Below are 23,641 nucleotides of genomic sequence, written 5' to 3' on the forward strand. Positions count from 1 at the left end.
AGCTACGAAGTCTGTTTTGAACACTGTCAAGGCAGGATAAGCAGCTCTAGCCCAGATGTGGGAGCAGTACTCCATCGTTGGCCGTACCTGGATTTTATATAGGTAGAGAATTGCATTATAGCTTACATAAATTTACTGTTCGACAGGATACTCAAATAAAATGTAAGAAATATTAAAATATCCTTAATGCGCATGGTTTCAAACAAATGCATTCTTCTCATCAGAGAAAGAATATTAACAAATAATATTCTAGTCAAGATATGAATTTGCTGGCACTGGCATGAACTGAAACTGTATTATATGAAAACTACTTATAACTGTAAAAATAGTTTCAGCGCAAAGAGTTCATGAACTGGGCAAGAGACAGCAGAAGTAAGCTGCAAGAGTGGGATGGAGGCGCTAGAGATACTGGTAGTGACCTGGAGGCGCCAGAGTCATTGGAAGCGAGCCGGAGTTGAAGCAAATTCCGGAACTGGAGTGGCAAGTTGTGAGAGGTAGTTTCAGGAGGCAGGCGGCGTTAGAGAGTAGAATGTGTATAACACACAGGTGGCTTGTGACTCGCATTAATAGTGTTTAAGGTAGCTCTTGTTTGAACTGCGGCTGCTACCCCTGGTTCCCACGGCGACTTGGTCTGCCAATTTGACGAGACTCCTGATTCCCGGGCCGACCTGAAAAATTTGCTGTCAAGCCGCTGACTTCATGGAGAGCTGATCGTACCCAATGATGATGTCACAAATCAACGAATGACGTTTATTTTAGACCGAATTCCTTACATGGAAAATTGTACATGACGTTTATTGTCAGTGTTTACTTAAATCTCCGTCTAAAAATAAAGGGTCTGTTATTTTGTTTCCTTGCGAAAAATTGAGTTTCGTGTTTTTCTTTATTATTGAGTATGTTCGAACATGTTTTCCTCACATACACACACCCACATGTACGCACGCACATACGCACACACACGCCCGCATATACACATCCTCATACACTCACATTCACGTGCACACACACACACACACATGTACGCATACATACGCGCACAAGTACGCACACATGCGAAACGTCACTTCCCCTGAAAGGAATTCTAGACATGCGCAGTCAGAACACTCACCCCGATATAAAAGTCCACAACACTATTCAACTTCCTCTCTTTCTTCCCTTTTGCCTGGTTTCGTCAACTAGGCAAGTTCGGCGTCCATAGCTCTTGGTTTGAAGACTTTTCCACGTGGATGACTGCTATCATGAACGCACGGTTTTGCTGAGGCAAACACTCCCTTTGTATTTTCCTTTTTACGTGTGGGACGGCCATTTCTCGCCTTCGACTTCATTTCTTTCTTTTCCACGCATGTAGTCGTCAACGCGTGAATGAACACGTGTTACACCTAAACCATTTTATTTTCAACAGAAAATAAACGACATGTTTATTTCTTCCCGCCATTGAGTTATTGTTTCCTTCATTCCATTCATTTCATTATTTTATTTTGTAACGAGATTAGGATTTATATGTCCTACAAGTAAAAAATGTTTTTGCTATTTTTAGCACGCATTATCGTGAGGTATTTCCTGGAATGTCAGTGTCGTGTTATTATCTGCCGACCAGCGTGTTTATTTACAAAAATGATGTGAACGGTGAATTGAGACCGCGACACCTTCATATCCGAGTTATTCCAGCATTTTAGAGCAGTAAACCAAAAATTGCTATAGTAAGTAAGCGATAATGTGCGGGTTTTATGAACTTGCCAGTCGAACTTGGGATTTGTTGTAAAATAATTTAATGAACAACCGTAAAAATTTACAATGGATATTAGTGGACGAAAATTTTAAATGAAATTATCAAAATCTTGGATAAAATAAATCAAGAAAAACATCAAGAAAAACATTTAAAAGTTTGTTGAATTAAAAAAGAAATTATATATATATATACATTTAAACGTACCCGCCCTCCAAATAAAAATGAAAATACGATCCGGGTATTTGTTACTTTAACTACTGAAATTTTTTTTAAAAGAATGGAATGGGAATCGGTACTTGTATCGGAATCGGGAATTTAGAACAGAATCGGTAATTGTATTGGAATCGAGAAAATTGTTGGAATCATCCAATCACTAATACAGTGGAGAAAATAAGTGTTGGACACATCCCATTATTCTTTATTTAACACATTTTTTATGCAGCGAATGACGCGAAAATTTAACAAGAAATAGTTACTAATTTAACAATAACAAATAACTTTAGAAATTGGAACCTTTTAATGCATAACAAAAATTATATAATAAAAACGAGAATAGCAGGAAAAAACGTATTGGACACATTGTTTTAAATTATATTTTATTATTATTTTTTATAAATAATGCTGGAAATTGTTATTTGCATTTTAATTTGCCGACACTATTATACGTTTTAGAAGTTTCTCGATTGTTGTAGACCATACTCTACGTCGTTGGAAAGTATTGGAACACGTTAGTCACCAGTAAGCCATCACGCGTGAAGGTTCTCAGAATGAGTAAACGTAAAGAACTCTCTCAAGTCGTCTGTGATAAAATTATTGCCGAGCACAAGAATGGAATTGGTTATCGGTGTATATCTGCTCAATTCAAAATCCCTGTAAGCACCATAGAAAACCTTATTAGGAAATAGAAGGTGCATGACTCAACTGTGAACAGTTCATGCACCGGAGCTGAGCTCCTCGCAAGATATCGGATCGAGCAGTGAGAAAGCCAAGTACGAGCAGTGAGAAAGCCAAGTACGGCCAAGGATGGAATACTGTTGCCATATCTGGGCAGGAGCTGCCAAAAACAGCCTATCATGCCTTGACAGAGTACAAAATAGACTTCGTGGTTTAGTGGGGGATGCCCTTTTCTCTACCCTGCAACCCCTCTCCCACAGAAGAGACGTTGCGAGCCTATCCTTGTTTTATCGTTATTTTCATGGCAGGTGCTCGTCTGTACTCCAATCCCTGGTGCCCCCTCGCCAATCTTTCACGAAAAACACCCGTCTAGCTGAATCCACTGTGAAAAATTTCCCCCACTCTATATCTGTGCCTAAATCAAAACGCGGATTTCATGAGCAAAGCTTCTTTCTTAGAACTGCACGCCTGTGGAACTCTGTTCCGTCTGCCTGCTTCCCTCCGGACTACAACTTGGATGCCTTCAAGTCTAATGTTAACAAATTCCTAATGAGCCGCCCCCCTAATTAAACACTTCATAAAATCTCCTCACTAACGTGATGTACTTACAATAACCCTTATCCCTGAGTGGCTTCCGGGCCTTGATAAGTGGTGATCACTGTGTAAAAAAAAAAAAAAAAAAAAAAAAAAAAAAAAAAAAAGATTGTACGAAAAGTTCAGCAGCAATCGAGAACCACACGAGGCGAACTTCAGAAAGATTTGGAAGAAGCAGTGATAGTAGTAACGAAACCAACAATTAGTAATGTACTCCGACGCAACGGTCTTAAATCGCGTACACCTCGAAAGACACCATTACTAAAAAAAATGTCATCTTAATGCTCGTCTAGAGTTTGCAAGAGACCACTTATTGAAAACAGATTATTACTGGAAGAATGTGAGCTGGTCCGATGAGACGAAAGTGGAACTTTTCGGCATTAACTCTGTACGTCGAGTATGGAGAAGAGATAGCACAGCACACGATCCCAAGAACACCCTCCCCACTGTAAAGTTTGGTGGTGGAAATGTCATGCTTTGGGGATGGTTCTCTTCAAATGGTACTGGGTCACTTCATATTATAGATGGAAAGATGAATGCAGCCAAATATCGATAAATTCTTGAAAATAATCTCTTGCCTGCTTCCAATGCGTTAGGTATGCAACAGGGATGGATCTTTCGACAAGATCATGATCCCAAATATACTGCTAAAATAATCCCCGATTGGTTCGTACAGAACAAAATAGATGTTCTTAAGTGGCCCAGTCAGTCCCCAAACTTAAATCCTATAGAAAATCTATGGAGAGAGCTCAAAATCATGGTCCACCAACAAATCCACGTAATATTCAGGATTTGAAGAAAGTATGTGTTGAAGAGTGGGCCAAAATCTCGTCTGAATGTTGTCACAAGTTAGTTTCGTCGTATAGAAAACGTCTCGAAACTGTAATAGCCAATAAGGGATTTTCAACTAAATATTAGATGAAATTGTGTTAGTGTGTCCAATACTTTTTTTTCCGGCTATTCTCGTTTTTATTATATAATTTTTGTTATGCATTAAAAGGTTCCAATTTCTAAAGTTATTTGTTATTGTTGAATTAGTAATTATTTCTTGTTAAATTTTCGCGTCATTCGCTGCATAAAAAATGTGTTAAATAAAGAATAATGGGACGTGTCCAACACTTATTTTCCCCACTGTATATATATATATATATATATATATATATATATATATATATATATATATATATATATATATATATATATATATATATATATATGTATATATATATATATATATATATATATATAAGGAAAACTGATGTAAACATCAGCAGTCTACCGTATGCTTGGTCTTGTGGCAGTCAACTGCACCGAGAAAGATTAGCAGTAATGCCAAAAAAGTGTGGTTGGTTCTACACAAAGCCTTCACCATTATAAATAAATCATCTGAGTGGATTTCCGAACGACTTAGTTGTAGCGGAACCTCATACGTCGAAATCGACGGAAGTCCATTTTATATATATATATATATATATATATATATATATATATATATATATATATATATATATATATATATATATATATGCAGAGAGAGAAGGAAAGAGAGAGAGAGGAAATAAAGAGCTAACTAGTACGTGTAATAGGAAACGGATTGAGATTTGAGTGACCTAAAAACTTATCTAAAACTAGAAAAAAACAAAAACACAAAAAAAAAACGATAAGAAAATGGAAACCTTAAGCCATTAATTAAATTAAAATTACATAAAGTTAAGTATTTTACTTAGTCGTGCCTCCTTAAATTATCTTCTCGGATGGATTTTTTATAATTAGATCCGTCGCTGTGACGATGTGTCCTCGGTTCAAGGTTCGTCATACATCGTAACAAAATTTCTAGTTTTGCAACATCATGATATACCTTTCATTGTACATGTTCCTGAACCCAAATTTAATGGAGAATTCGAATTTCAGCTTTTAAATGCAACATAAAGTCGTAAAGATTGAACATTTTATGAATTATGAAGATACACTGTAAGATTCATAACAAGATTTGACGATTCTGAAAGGTCATGATATAACCTTTATTTATAGAAAAACTTTTTATTATACATATTGCTCGACCAAAATTAAATTTCAATATTAAAATGCAGCATAACTTTTTGGGATTTGAATATTTTATCTATTTCGACAGAATGCTGTAATGATATAAACACACTTGCTAGGTCAATATATATATATATATATATATATATATATCATTTCAACCTCGGGGATTTTGCTTAAATCATTACAAGTTCTTTCAATCGACAGGACAATAAAATGATCCTACCGATCTCATCAGACAATCCAAGCCAAAACCTTTGTCTGACGAGATCGGTAGGATAATTTTATTGTCCTGTCTGTTGAAACAACTTTGTTTAATTTTGTGTTGTTGGAGAAAATTATGGTATTTGTTAAGTAAGCAGATGTTGATAACGAAAACAACAACAATTCACCAAAATGCGCGCGAACTAAAATTTGAAAACGAGGCTGTTATCTGCGAACAAGAAGGAGGTTAGTAAGTTTTGGCCATCTTGAATTCTTACAACTCGTATAAAGTTAATATTTGATATGAAATAAAGAGCGTTTAAAACTATTTTAAAACACTAATAAATGATTCAGGTAGGTTGCAAAGTAACTTTTATAGCTAATGTTAATATTTCTTTGTTGTATATTTTAATTTTTAACCACTTTTTTGAATATATGTGTATTGTGTAATACAAACCCAATATACAATTGTAAAAACATTTATTTAAAAGTCTGCATAAGAAAATATAATCTTAATAAAACAGTTTTGTAATAAAAGCAACATTGGATTTTTGGTAAAATAGCTTCTTTTTTTCGAACAAATGAATTATTTAAATGAAACACGTTTTTTTTTTAATTAAAGCAACTTTGAAAGGTCAACAACAAATTAATAATTTAAAAGTTTTTTTGAGCGAGAAGCGCTACCTGGCGACAGTTTAGTAAAACGCACCAAAAGATGGCTGCCGTCCGCATATTGCAGAAGTGCCTTGTTGTTTCGTGAACACAATAAGTGTTAAAACTAAATTAATTTTTCTAAATAAAATATTTGTTTTATTATTTGATAGGACAAGAAGTCTTTTCTTTTTTCTTTTTGTTTCGTAATTTTTTTAAATAAATATATGGCTTCGTTTTTCGTGTCTTCTGTTTGGTTTCGTTACATAATCAACCGTATCCACTTCGGGTAGCTTAATTTTTTCCGAGCAGTGATCTTGGACATTACCTAAAAAATATAAAAATTTATTTTCTTTTGGAGGAGGGGTGTGGGCGTTTACCTCATTATTTTCTTTAATTTTCTATTTTTGTTCGATTATCGAGACTCCTAAACGTGATCCTCTCATGTCGGACATTTTTTGTTCAAAAGTAGCACTTTACATTACTTTTTTTTTTTTTTTTTTTTTTTTTTTTTACTAAATAAACTCTTTAAAACGAGTTGGACCACTAAAAACGTACAAAGCTAGGCAGAAAATGAACACAGAAAAATAAATTTTATTTTTTTAAAAAACAACAGTAAACAAGTAAAAATATATGTTTAGAAATATTATGGGATGTGTATTCTCTTTTAAAAACAATATCTCCTTCAAGAACGGTCATAAAATGTGTTTTCAATCGATATTTATTCAATAATGGATCAGTTTTCCTTTCTAGCAAAATGGACGAGTTTTCTGGGGGACGAGTTTTCTGGGGGACGAGTTTTCTGGGGGACGAGTTTTCCTAAATTTGTATTTTGTATATAAATTATCGGTGAGATACAAATGAAAAATGAATATGTCTGTTATTTATAGATTTTGTTTCACAAAATTATTAAAGAGAGAAAAACAAACTGACGTAAACAAATTGTTAGTTGATTTTGAAATAACAAATTTTATTTCCTTGTTTGAATATCATGGATGACGATGGCCGTTTTAAGCTTTCAAAACTCCAAAATATGGTCAACTTTCATAAAAATCGCAACAACTTAAGATATTTTGTGTATCTTAAATAGTATGCGACTAAACCTTCTGTCCGGCAATAATAATATATATACGTCCGGTCAATAAAATAAAATATTAGATTAAATCATACAGATGATTTTTAAAGTCAGTGGTCGAGTTAATATTGATCACCCACGGCTACAACGTCCTGCTCCTAATTTGTGCTTCTTTTATAGCAACCGTCTGGTCGCGTATTCTCTGAGCTGTTACGGAATTAATAATAACCAGACTATCATCTCCGAAACAACGCGTGCAGTCAATAGAACAAAGACAATTGCCTCCAGTTATTGCAGCAACTCTACAAAAAAAAAATAAATAAATAAATAAGACGAAAGAAAAAGAAATGGACATTTTTTTCTCTCCTCATATTAAAAAACGATCTTGTGTCTAACTCTGCCATCGTAGGGAGACACGTAAACAACAACAAAAAAAGCAATTTTTTAATTTGTCTCTATTTAGAGAAAGTTATATTTTCTTCACATGAAATTCTTCCTTGTGTTTAACACTGCCCTCGTGGAGAGGAGAGTAAATAGGGGCATGTGATGGCTTAAGCTTAAGGATAGGGTTGGGTTTAGGGTTAGGGTTAAGCTATATCAAATGCAGAATCAAAGGGAGTGGTGGACAGCTATTTGTGTCAATTCATATGTGGAAGAAATACAACGGAGACGACGATTATATGCAAATACGCAGTGGCAGGACTGGATTTCCAGTTTATAGAGTAACACATTTTTGACTACAACCTTTTTTTTTTGTTTTTTGTTTTTTTTTATATGTTTATTTACTTTCTCAAACTACATTTTGAAAATTGATTTGAACTAATATTTCGACCAGAAAAATAATCATTTAAGTAACTGTTATTTTTTCTTTCTATTTTTTAATTCATTCAATAAGACAACATTCATAAATAAATATTGTCTGTATATTAAAATAATACATTTGGATGAAACAATAATAAGAACTATTATAAAACGCCATATTGTCATCATTATTTAAAAAAATCATTTCATGGCTATTTTCAATCTAAAAGTTTTTTTTTAAATTGTACTCTTTTTTTTTAAAAGTTACTCGACTTTATCTGGGAGTCTAAGATGGTTTGTGTGATGATGAGGATAAATTTAGTCATTTCGAAATTGCCGGCTTCATCATCATCATCATCATCATCACCACCACCACCACCACCACCACCACCACCACAAACCTCTATAGACCCTGTGCAAAGCTAGGTATGCAATTTTGGGTGGAAACATTTTTAAATTGTTATGTTTACATAATTCTTGCTCTTGTTTGTTTTTCAATTTATATCAAATACAGTTCCGTTTCAGTATAAACCGAATCGTGTTTTTTTTTTACATTTCTAAAATTCACTTTTTTTCAGTAAATAAAAAACTAATTTTATTTTTTAAAATCCATGAAATAAAGAAATGTTTATCGACTGAATGTTGTCTCGACGAAACGACAGACATATTCTTTAAAAAATATATTTTGAATAAATCATAGCATTTCTTTTTATTATTATTATTATTATTATTATTATTATTATTATTATTATTATTATTATTATTATTATTATTAATAATAATAATAATATTGAATAAGATCAGTTAAGTATAATGCTAGTTTTTAAGATTTCTAATGGTTTTTGTAAAAAAAGCTCTCATTCATTATCGACAGTCTGTTCGACAGAAATTGCTTGTTCTAATTCGTGCATTCCGTCTTTTTTCATTAGGCAGGCCTCATATTTATTTTCGACGGTCACGGCAAAGCCCACTTTGTCGGACATTATCTCTCACTTGTGTTCGGGCTATCTCTGTCAAATTACAGACACGTGACTATCTTTTGCTTCACTTTAATATATGTCAGAAATATATTGAGTAAGCACTGATAAATGCCACTTCGATAATGTTCATACTTTCATAAACATATATTTATTACATAAATTCAAATAAAAACTTTATTATCAAAATTCAAAGAAAACTTTATAATTTCATAAACATATTTCTTATAAATTTCAAATAAAATAAAAACTTTAATTTTTTAATTTTTTTTTATTAAAAGCGTAAATAAAGACGAATTGTATTATTTTTATCTGTATAATTAAAAAAAATATTGTATACTTTTCAATAATGTTCTTGTCTTAGATTTGCTTCGTTACCGCTTCCGGTAGCGCTACGCCGGAATTTAGGAAGTACGTGAGCTGACTATAACTGCGTCTGATAGATGATACTCATTAACTGAAAACTGTAGATGAGCGAATGCCGTAATTTCTGACAATTTATTTATTACAGTTCTGAAAGAAGCATTTCTTTCTAATTCAGTCTAAGCTTTGGCTTCAGACATTAACACCGATGATGTATACGTAACGATCAAGATAAAATCTGTAATTCCTAAAAACCTATGTCCGTCCTTCAAATCTTTGCTGGTTGAAAGACCTTTATGATATTTCTGACCAACACTCACCATATTGAGTTGTGCGCGAGCCCTTTCTAGTCTCACACTAAAACACGCGTTCACATCTCAAGCTATATTACTTGTCATATACACACACGCACACAAACATACGCGCGCATGTCCGCACACGTACATATATTCAGGTTCGCATATATACTCACATTCACGTGTATACACACACATACGCTAACGTACACACATGTACTCACATACGCGCACACGTATGCACACATGGACAACGTCACTTCCCCTTTCAAAGGAAATCCACACATGCGCAAAAGACCACCGGAAACAATTATAAAAGCAAGAGCAATAAACTGCTTCTTCCTTTTCCAGCTAGCCTTCCGAGGTGAGTGGTCTACGGACCAGCCGCCGCCTCACGCCACTTGCTACTATGTGGGACAAAAAGCTAACAGACCGTACGTACACTTTATACGCTCTCTCTCCATGAACTGGATTGACTTTCTCTCTCTCTCTCTCTCTCTCTCTCTCTCTCTCTCTCTCTACAACTTGTGCCAGAGAACACCACCACGTAGCTGACTGCTAACATGGCACGCAGTTTAACTAATGTCAACCCTCTATCCTTTTTCTTTGTCTACACGATGGACTATCATTCCCATTTCCACTACATTACTCACTTCTCTTCCCGCGCACGAACAAACGATAGTGACCCGAACGTGAGATGAACACACATTTCCTTTTCTTTCTATACTACCAGTCCCACAACAAACAATGGTTACACCCGCGCGGACATGAACACGTATTATACCTAAAACATTCATTCTTTCAACAGTAAATAAACGACACGTTTATCTTAACCAGCAATTGAGTTTTTGTTTCCTTCATTCCATTCGTTTCGTTATTTTCTTTTGTAACGGGATTATGATTTATATATCCTAGTCCTCTACAGTCGTGATACGTTAAAACAAGTCCGCGAATGCGATTGAAAGTTAAAAGCGAATTAGGTCTGAGGTTTGAATCGTGCGACACGACAGGACAGATAGTCTCCACACTGATAATTTCCAGTAAAAAAGAATAAAACACATGTGTATAAGATTGATTCATCATATTTTTATATTCCTCTTAACGAAGGGTGAGCCCTTTAAGATGATAGGCTGTTAATAAATGTGTAATGTGAAGTTTCGTCCAACTTGATTGTTGAACACTGTTATGACAGACTACTAAAATATGTCCACTCGTATAGACACACACACACACACACACACACACACACACACACACACATATATATATATATATATATATATATATATACTAGCAAAAATACCCGTCGTTGACTGGGTTCAAAAACAGCCTACAGAAAATGGACTCTGATTTATGAAAGTATGATAGATTATGAAAAGAAAGGGTTGTAAAGAGATAGCTTCGAATTTGGTGGTATCAAAACCAAAGCAAAATATGATGAAAGTAAAAATAAAATAGATAAACTCCATAATTTATTATACCATACCTGTTCACACTGAAACACTTATCACAATATTCTGTGGATCTATATTAAAAAAACCTTGTTAAACTTTGTGACATATTTCCATTCTATGGAGGTCAGGCGCGAACGGACACCCCATAATTTTATTATACCATATTTCTTCAAACTAAAACATAATTATCAAAGTATACTTACGCAGATAGATATGAAAAGTCTTTATTAAAGTTTGTGCCTATTTCCATTCTATGGAGGCCAGGCGCGAACGCAGATCCCACAATTTTATTATACCATCCCTATTTAAGTTAAAGCATACTTATCAAAGTATTATTATGTACATCTAAATCAAAAACACTTGTAAACGTGTTTTTTTTTATTTCCATACTTTGTGGACCAGGCGCGTACGCAGACCCCACAATTTTAATGAATCATCATTATGCCAGATCAAACATACCCATTCCTGTGTCTCGATATATCTTCTATCATTATATGTGATCAGTTTTCTATAATAATCAACCATATAGGAGCCTATTCGTGACCAAACACATTCACAGACGTTCAGCTTTATATTATAGATATATGTATTAGGTTGGCGTAGAAACAATATCGTTTTCTCACATATGTTACTTTCATATATAATTTCTGAATTAATTCATTGATATATATATATATATATATATATATATATATATATATATATATATATATATATATATATATATATATATATATAATGTTAAAAGTCCATGTATCCTTCTAGGAAAGGGATTTAGAGGTTATGAGGGTTTATTGAAGCATGAAAAACGATGTTACTTTTTGTATTTAATATTTTTATTGTTACTTTTTATATTTCAAGCAGACCTTGGTCACAAAAAAGAATAGAAGGGCGAGAGATACATACAGACAGGGATATGACCTTAAACTATATCCGATGGTGAAGCCCCAGTTTGCGGACTTTGAGGAGTGTGGAGCCACACTTCAATTGCCATTGCTTCCGGGTCCATTCTAACCCGGAGTGGTAGTAACTGTTAGGGTCCCAACTATGGGTTAAATAGAAAACGACTTGGAAAAACATATATTCTATTAAAAAAAAATTTCTTCAAAATCATTGAATTTGGCATTAAATAACCCGAAAAGGGTTGATATGCCGTAAAACAAGAACAACCAACCAACCGGACAGGGAGATAATATTGTTATTCGCATGCGCGTATTTCGTCTCAATGTTTTATTTCAAGACTCATAAGTATGGCTAGTCACAGCGAACGCACCAACTTCGATGTTCGAAAACTAGAGATTCGTCACTATCGACTGGGAAAGTACAACGTCCTTTATCCCTCGGCAAACCTGCCCACTGCTACGTGGAATATATATATATATATATATATATATATATATATATATATATATATATATGTGTGTGTGTGTGTGTGTGTGTGTGTGTGTGTGTATACGTATATATATATATATATATATATATATATATATATGAACACACAATTTTGGCATAAATTGAAACTGCATTGTATTGAAACAAGTCATAAACTAAAAATAAATTTGTGTAAAGAGTTCATGAAATGAAGAATAAAATGAAAAATGTAAAAAGCAAATTAAAAATTAAAGATAAAAATTGCAGATGAAAGCATATGGAGTTCGGGTTAATTATTTCCAAGGTAAAATGATCATAAGCTCAAATGTCATCGCAAGAAGAAGGCGGATTTATAATGTTGACAAATAGATACAAATTAAAAATCCAAAAAAGTGTCACGCCTACAGTCAAGCATGGCAGTGGGAATGCCATGGTCTGGGGTTGCATGAGTGCTGCAAGTATTGGAGAGTTACATTTCATCGAGGTAAACACGAACTCCAACATGTACTATCAAATACTGAAGCAAAGCATGATACCCTTCCTCCAGAAACTGGGTCGCAGAGCAGTGTTCCAGCATGATAATGACCCAAAACACGCATCCAACAAAATCACTGTTTTACTGAAGAGGCTGAGAGTAAAGCATCGGACTGGCCAAGCATGTCTCCAGATTTGAACCTAAGAGAACATCTTTGGCGCATCCTTAAACAAAAGCGGGGGGGGGCAAAGGCTCAAATATCTGCCAGCTCCCCGACGTCGTAATTGAAGAGTGAAAGAGCTTTCCAGTGGCTACATGTGAAGCTCTTGTAAACTCCATGCCCATGAGAGTAAAGGCAATTTTGGATAATGATGGTGGTCACACAAAATATTGAGAGTTGATATGTTGTATTTTAATATGAACAACTTTTCGTAAAGGGCGTACTCACTTTTGTTGCCAGGGATTTATCTTTTAATGGTATATTTTAAGTTATTTTGAGGGGAAAATAAATTAACTCTGTTATATATGCTGTAGACAGACTACTTTTCATTGTGTCAAAATTTTCATTTTTTCAGTGATGTCCCATGAAGAAATATATTTAAATATTTGAAGAAATGTGAGGGATTTACTCACTTTTGTGGTACACTGTATATATAATTCTGTCATCTATAGACACGTTTTTGTTCTTTTTCAATTCTCATCCATGAGATGAAATGACATTTACCGGAAGATAAACAGAGGTTAGGTTGAAGAGAGTCCGGTACAAGAGCTCAATTATAGGACCTCTTTATTTGTTTGTTTGTTTTTTTGTCCTAACCTGACGGCACCGATGTTGTTCTGATCTTCTGTAATACATATTTCCATAATAATCAAGCATTCCGGAGGGATTCTCTCACTATATATATATATATATATATATATATATATATATATATATATATAACCACGTTATATATATATATATATATATATATATATATATATATATATATATATAACCACGTTATATATATATATATATATATAACCACGTTATATATATATATATATATATATATATATATATATATATATATTTTGTGTACAGAAGTTGTTAGTCTCGAATATTGGCTGAAGAGAGCTTGATAAGGATACCTTAAACGGGCCTTATTATCGGGCTTGAAACCGACGGTACCAATGACCTGTCTCAACTAACAACTTTCTGTACACAAAATATAAGTACGCTCTTAAAATTTGGATTTTCCTTTTAATTGAGCACTCTGCTGGAATTCTTTTTCCAAAAAAAACTAATCATATATATATATATATATATATATATATATATATATATATATATATTTATATATATATATATATATATATATATATATATATAGCGACTGTCTTCAGAAGTAAATGTCGGAATGAAGTAATGTTGGTGTGAAATAATTTTTATGAGGGGAATATATATATATATATATATATATATATATATATATATATATATATATATATATATATATTAAGTAATATATAGTAAGTTGTAAAATATATATAGTAAGTTGTAAAATATATATAGTAAGTTGTAAAATATATATGGCGATTAAGGCGCATAAGCCTGAAGAATCCTAGAGTGGATGAAACGCGGAATATTCAGTGTAGCTTAATCGCCATATATATATTTATAACTTACTTACTAGCTCTACCTATATATTGAGCACTTTTGAAGTAAATACTTAAAGTTTACGCATAAATTTATACTTTCGTATATTAATGTGAGTAAATTAAGTAGTTATATATATATATATATATATATATATATATATATATATATATATATATATATATATATTCAGAATGTGAGAGATTTTAGAATAGATAATGAATTCCACAGCCAACTGAGATCGGATGTGTCTAACTGAGTAGCCCAAATGAGGACGAAACGAGTCTTGGACTTCCGGTTCGTTGACTGTCATCGCTCTTGTGGGCTGCGACGAATTCAATATATATATATATATATATATATATATATATATATATATATATAGAGAGAGAGAGAGAGAGAGAGAGAGAGAGAGATACATACATATATAGATACATACATATATATATATATATATATATATATATATATATATATATATATATATATATATATATATATTCCTCCATATCGATGAAAAACTCTGTTGGAAGAAATGATGGTATTTCACTTAGCGTAAATAATAACACTTTTCTATAAAAAGTAATTGAATATTCTCGCTTATCAGTATTGCAGGAAAACACGTGGACAGTTGCATTTAAATGGGGTGTAATTGCTCCCGTTTTCTGTGAAATAGTGTTTAGAGTACCAAACGGTAACTACTGGGCATCACTGTCGACGAATCTCGTTAACTTTACATGCACTAATGTGTTGTGGAAAATCCCCCGTCGCTCTTTTAATATCCAGTCTTATATAAAAGTCACTTTGTGTGTGTGTGTGCGCGCACGCGCGCGCGTGCGTGTGTGAGTTAGTTCCTCTCTCGCAGGTTCCGAAACGGCTGAGCCTCTCTTTTGTAAATTTCACAAACGTAATTCATATATCTGGCAGTGTTCTGTTTTGTAGTAAAATTCATCTAAGTATCGAAAATCGAAAAATCCAATTTAAAAACTAGACTTTTCTCTTCAACAGATAAAAAAAATAATTTTTTACTGGAAAATATTTTACATTACACCGACTAAGGAAAACAATAAAATCCCAGCAAATCATTTCTTCTTTAAAAATAGCTTTGTTGTCATCAGGAGATATAGCTCAGTGGTAGAGCATTCCACTACAGATCGAATAATACTCTGTTCAAGCATGCTTGTACCTCACTATTTTATTTTAATTTTTTCTCATTAATGAGTTCAATTTACGATAAAAGAAGATGTATGATTTAAAATCGCCGCAAATCATTTTTTTTCGTTTGCATATTTTAAAAGTAAACATTAATCAGAAATGACTTTTCCAGGGTATTCATCGTCAAGCCAAAATATCAATTGACGTGATATTGTAAACCAACACAGACGGAATTTGATGAACGACATTGTCATAAGTATTCCTTTATTTTATTTTATTCCTTTATTCATTTATTTGAAAATTAGTCCACCGGGTAAATTATTCCTCGTAATATATAACAATGAATAAAGAATTGATTCTATAATAATACATACGCAATCTGCATAAATTAAAATATCATGTTTACGCTTATTGTACGACCGGGCAACGCCGGGCCTCCAGTATATATATATATATATATATATATATATATATATATATATATATATTCTTGTCAGACAAGTGCCACTCCCTCAGACACTTAAAGTCCATGAGCCCAAAAATGACTTCCATCGCCACAGGACCATTTTAATAGACAAATGCCTGAGGGAGTATCTATACACAAATGATCTTACAGAGTCTTAGCTTTGTACGACAGCTGTCTCTGTCTCTCGGTTCAAAATGTTGACATCCAGCAACAAGCAAGAGCAAGATAGCCAGCAACAAGTTAAACTGCAGACCAGTTTAATTCGGGTACTGGTCTTCTGCTCTATGGTTTTTTTTTAATCAGAGATTTGCTACACCTAGAAAAGTTGCCTTTACCACGGCTTACGGAAGGCCTCTCCACCCCAACACACACATACATACATACAAACACATACGGTGCTAGTTGGCCGTTGACCCCGAAAAAAGGGTCCATTCGCCCTTTGGAAGGTCTTGTTTTTAATCCTTCAGGGAGAGTAGCCACCCTCCTCACCAAACAAGTCTGGTGGGTGACCATGAGGCAAGTAGTACTGGGTGACATGGAACCAGCAGCATGGCATGATCTGACCATATACCACGCTGCCTAATGCTCACATATGCATAATTCCCACCGATATATATATATATATATATATATATATATATATATATATATATATATTACTGATGAGACGATTCCAATATTTTTCCCGATTCCGATACACAATTACCGATTGCGATTCTTTATAAGTCGCTAATTATTTAACTATAAGATTGTTATTTCCTCCGGTTTTCGTAAAAAAAAAAGAAAAAAGAAATGTTAAATATGCAGATATTTTCCTTAACGTCAAATTACACTTGGGGAGGATGATCTTTCGATTTTAGCTTTACTTGGAGTTTAAAATCAATAAATATTTATTATTTTATCATTATTACCAGCAATGGAACATTTTACTTGAAACAAAATTAAATAAAAAAAAAAAGATAATTAAAAGAATCGTTTTGGCATCGGAAAGTAGGCAACCATTTTTTCGTTTCTAATACCGATTTCGATACCCCCGATTCCGATTGATCGTCCCAACACTAATATATATATATATATATATATATATATATATATATATATATATCTGTACATATATATATATATCTTTACATATATATATATATATATATATATCGATACACACACACACACACACACATATATATATATATTATTCTTTAAATAATGTTATTTGCGGATAGAAAGAAAATAGAATTCAGCCAACACATTAATAAACAGAAAAATATTGATTAGTATCAGACAAATCAAAGTCAATAAGAGGTTTAAAATATACTGTATTCGAAATGATCAGTGTATTTTTTTTTTATGAGACATAAGAGAGCTTATATTACTTGTATTGATTGGACTGTGGTTCTCATCTTGAGTGCATATTTGTGCAACGTTTCAGTCGGATTGTCCTTCGACCGTCCTCAGGCATTCTGGCTGTTGAGTGGAAAAGAAAAGAAAAGTTACTGGCCTAAGAACGATTGAATGCGAATCCGACCGAAACGTTACACAAATAACACTCAAGATGAAAAGAATTGTCCAATCAATACAAGTAATATAAACCATCAGCCGTGATCTAAAAAACATTCAGAACTTTAATATGATGACTTGTGTGTGAAAATATGGAAATAGAGTGCAATGATTTATATGGAATTCAATAGAAACAAAAAAAAAAACGGAAGTTTCTAGAACTGATTGTAGATTTGAAGACAAGATTGCAACGAAGTTTTTTTTTTCCTAGTTTCCTAGTATAGATGCAATTTTTTTGTTCCATTTTTGTTTAGCATTGATGATAAAGAAAATAAAAACTATAAATAGTGAATTATACATATATTAGACATTAAGAGGAGATACATATAAATACCCGTTCACATACACTTTTTCATGATAAAGCTAGAACCCAGAATTAGATAGAATCGAACAATTGCATCGACAACGGACAACGCCAGACACAAAGTAGGTTTCGATATACTGCATCTCATCAGTGACGTGTTCCGACAGAGGCGCGAACCCAGGTCGTCGCACGCATGAAGTGTGCAATACTGATGACCTAACCATATGGGCCATGAAAAAGTGTATGTGAGTATGTAAACGGATATATATATATATATATATATATATATATATATATATATATATATATATATATATATATATATATATATATATATATATATATATATATATATATATATATATATATATATATATATATATATATATATATATATATATATATATATATATATATATATATATATATATATATATATATATATATATATATATATATATATATATATATATATATATATATATATATATATATATATATATATATATATATATATATATATATATATATATATATATATATATATATATATATATATATATATATATATATATATATATATATATATATATATATATATATATATATATATATATATATATATATATATATATATATATATATATATATATATATATATATATATATATATATATATATATATATATATATATATATATATATATATATATATATATATATATATATATATATATATATATATATATATATATATATATATATATATATATATATATATATATATATATATATATATATATATATATATATATATATATATATATATATATATATATATATATATATATATATATATATATATATATATATATATATATATATATATATATATATATATATATATATCAGTTAATGTTCGTAGATGTGATATCTACCGCCAGCAGTAACTATCTTAGTTGTATAGGACGCGTGACTTGTCACATAGTAGAATCTAGAACTAGATAAAAAAAAAATTAAAATAGAGGCACAGCCAATAGATTGCGCCGTGACTCATGTGGTTAGGTCGTCAGTATTTGAACACTTCATGCTTGAGACGACCTGGGTTCGCGCCTATGTCGGAGAACGTCACTGATGAGATGCAGTACATCGAAGCCCACTTTGGGTCTGGCGTTGTCCGTTGTCGCTGCAACTGCTCGATTCTATCTAATTCTGGGTTCTAGATTTATCATGAAAAAGTGTATGTGAACGGGTATATATATATATATAATACATTTGAAAATAATTTCTGACGAGGACGCTTCACAGAACGTCTGAAACGCGCGTAAAAACGATTTCAATGACTTAAAAACATTATTACAATGATCCAAACATAATTCTCAATGAAAACCAAGACACAGAATAATAAAATAATGTTAACAAATACACATTGTTGGTGACTACCCCCTTATTTAAATATATATATATATATATATATATATATATATATATATATATACTAGCAGGATTCCCCGACGTTGCCCGGGATCGAATGATAATCAACAAATGTTTCACACTCCCATATTTTTATTGTTATCGAACTCAATGAAATTGCCTATTTTCCAATCAAATTGATTGATTGTCTGCTCTAATTGAGGACACATCGTGATGCACCTGGAGGAAACCTCACATGCTTCTCACGATGACTAAGTTCAGTTTGTTGTAGTCTACATTGCACTGTAGAGAATCTACTGTTGATTTTATAATGAGTTGAATTAAAGTTGAAAATGCAAAATTCAAGTACCATGGTTCACTTGTACTTTAAACAGAAACATTCATTTCAAATGCGCTCTTGTGATATCAAAGAACCTACCTCTGTTGGGCCTTTCGGCTTGAGTGGTAATAAAACTTCTCAAATGCACTTGTGATGTTAGGCTGTATAAGGTGTTAGCTTTGGTCAAAATTGCCTGTTCCTTCTTTCATTGTGTTATGACGATTATCGATTATCGATACTTGTCGAAGACTCCCGACACAAAACATATCTAAGAACACTGCCAGATACATAAAGACCTTCGTGTGAAATTTTATAAAAATCGACTCAACCGTTTCCGTGGAGAACGAAGTCGCAAACACACAGGCACACAGAAACACAAACACACGGACAAATTTCTTTTTATATAATGGTAATAGAGATGATCTGGTGGAATTTTTGTCCGGTCGGCTTTTGTCCGGTCGGATTTTGTCTAGTCGGCTTTTGACCGATCAGCTTTTCGTCACAGTTACCGTCAGCTAGTGCTACACTTTGATTCAAGTTCAAAGGACGGGGTATCTCTCAATTAGAAAGACTAGGCCCCCTCTCTTATACACTCGTTGGATTCTATTAGATACCCTGTATTTCTTTTTCGCCTCTCACCCAAACACAACAAAGTCCGCCGAGGGAAAGAATTAATGCGTTTAGGTTACCGAGCCCGGACAAAGGTTAAAAGAGCACACCCACTATTACTGCGAAAATAAACCATGACATATTTCCGACGACACCTGCAAACACCGGCGATAGTTTGAGATGAGGTAGAGGCTCTCTCTCTCTTATTTTTTCTTTTTTTTTTTTTTTTTTAACCCGTTCTCTATAGCTTCCGACTTTGTACTTGATCGTTTGTTTGTTTAGGCACTTTTTACGGACCGTCTTTTTAAAAATCTACCAAAAATCAGGTAATTATCCAATCAATACGAAATTTTCAGCGATTATTAAGAGAAGAATGAACTTTATAACAGTGTACTTATACTTAAACATTGTCTAAAATCGACGCGAAGTAACTGGTTGCCTATATGAAAAGTGGAATTATTTGAAATCCAGGTACTTATATTATAATATTTTTGCATATTCTCATAGAAAATCAACCTAAATCTTAGTTAGACAAGAAATAAACAAATTAATTCTTTCAAAAACCTTTTCTTTTTCTTTTTTTTAACTATTTATATAAGTTTTTTGTGCAAGACAAAAAATGTCAATTGTTAACTTTTGGGGAAATTTTAACATTTAAAATTTAATTAAAAATAGTAGAAAAAGTTTTACATTATTCTGCTTTCTATATGATAAAATTCAGGGTTTTATCTTTCTGGAAAAAAAAGTTACTCGGAAATAATGGATTTTAATAAATGTAATTTTGTTTTAAAAAACAACTTGATTGTTCGGCCATTTTTGGCGGTGTACACTAATCTGTTTAAATGAGCCAATCAAAATACCTCGCAATTTCTCTCTCTCTCTCTCTCTCTCTCTCTCTCTCTCTCCCTCTCCCCCCTCCCCCCCTCCCTCTCTCTCTCTGTATGTCTCTGCATGTCTGCCTGTCTTTATTGTGATCAGTGTTTTTGTTCAAAAAGTTAGAATAACGACATTTTTAAGACTGGGTGGTCAGACAAGTTTCTCCCGCCGTGTTCAGGATTTTAAAATTCCCCTTTTCGTGTGCTTTAGATGAAAGAAATAGATTATCTCTTAGCGCACGGATAAAAGAGGCCTTATCAAGCACGCACGCACGCACGCATGCCAGAAACAGTCAACCTACCCTGACGAGAGGTAGTTACCTTGAAACATGCATGTACGTAGATTACTGTCTTAAGAATAATAAAAAAAATAAAAATATAAATATTATAAACAATCAAATAAATTATGGACGATTTTCTAAGTAAATAAAAAAAATGAGCTTCGAGGCGAAGCCGCTATTTAACTATATTTATCGTTAAAACATAAACAAGAAATGCCCCTCTCTCTCTCACTCTCTCTCTCTCTTTCTCTCTCTCTCTCTCTACATATATATATATGTATATGTATATCTATCAGTCTATCTATCTATCTATCTATCTATCTATAAAAGTGACCGTGTCTGTATGTCTGTCTGTGTGTCTGTCTGTGTCTGTGTACATTTCTCTACGCAATAACTCAGTCAATTTTTCATCTACCGACTCGAAATTTAATATACAGGGTACTGAGATTTGGGAAAATCGATGTGATCCGTTTATGGCCAGAAATTTTGCTGTTAATGGATCAAAGTTCAACGATTTGACCTTTTAGAACTCTACAAAACTCCTTTGACAATTTTCGGTCTAAACACTTGAAATTTTAGATATAAGTTCCTTGGACATGGATCTAACTTAATAACTTGATTTAACCCCAAAACAATAAAGGTTAAAGGGTTAAAATAGGGGTCAAATTTTAAAAAATTGACCGTTTTTTTTTTGTTGCTCAGCATACACCTCCAAACACCCGGGCAACGCCGGGCCGAAATGCTACTATATCTATAAAAGTGAACATGTCTGTGTGTCTGTCTGTCTTTCTGTCTGTCCGTGTGTCTGTGTACATTTTCCTCCGCAATAAATCTGTTAATTTTTAGTCTACAGACTCGAACTTTGATATACAGGGTACTGAGATTTGGGAAAATCGATATGATCGAGCAAAAAAAAAAAAAAAAAGAAAGAAACGGTAAATTTTTTAAAATTTTACCCCTATTTTGACCCCTTAAAATTTATTGTATTGGGCTCAAATCAATTTATTAAGTTAGATCCATGTCCAAGGACCCTATATCTAAAATTTCAAGTGTTTAGACAGAAAATTGTCGGAGGAGTTTGGCTGTTAAGGGGCCAAAATTTGGCTGTTAAGGGGCCAAAATTCAACGATTTGACCTTTGAGAACTCTACCAAACTCCTCCGACAATTTTGGCTATAAACAATTGAAATTTTAGATATAGGTTTCTTGGACATGGATCTAACTTAATAACTTGATTTGAGCCGAAAACAATAAATGTTAAGTCGTCATAGGGGTCAAAATTTAAAAAAATTGACCTCTGCAGTCTCTACCAAATTGCTCAGACAATTTCAGGTCTAAACATTTTAAATTTTACATAAAGGGTATTCAGTGATAGGGCAAGCATTTTAATCAGTTTGGGCCGAAAATTTTTAGTTACCAATATATAAATGTATGATTGTATTATGTATGTATGCATGTATGTATGTATGTATGTTTGGGTGTCTGCCTTAAACTTTCGACAGCGGTGACGGATTTTATCAAGATCAGCATCGTTTTGAAGTTCGACCTTTCAGACGACAAATATTGAAAAATTGGCTAAAGACATTAATATCTTCACCTTCAACTGGCCACTTTTCTACAGGGGGGGTCGCTGTTTTCGCGACGCAAAAAAAAAAAAAAAATCGACCCTCCTTGTAAAAAAGTGCCCAGTTGAGGGTGAAGGAATTAATGTCTTTCGATATTTGTCGTCTGGAGAGCCGAGCTTCAGAATGATACCGATCTCGTGAAACTCAGTCGCTTCTGTCGAAAGTTTTAGTCAGGCATACAAACATACATACATACAATTTCAATTAAATAAAAGTATTTTTACGTATAGATGTCTGCTCTTTATTCATTTGTCCTCGCTTTCTCCATGTCCTCGCTTTTTTCATGTGACCGTTTCTTGCAGTTTTTATTACTCAAGACGAATAAAACCAATGCGAGGGAACTTTCTTGCGATTTAAAGGTTTTATTGGGGAAAGAAATTCGTTGCAAGGAGAGACCCAAATTTTATCCTTTATTAAATATAGTATTAAATTAATTACTTCCTCTTTA

Source organism: Euprymna scolopes, chromosome 17 (genome assembly GCF_053919585.1).
Source record: "Euprymna scolopes isolate OS-2025 chromosome 17, ASM5391958v1, whole genome shotgun sequence".
In the NCBI taxonomy this organism is placed as follows: Eukaryota; Metazoa; Mollusca; class Cephalopoda; order Sepiida; family Sepiolidae; genus Euprymna; species Euprymna scolopes.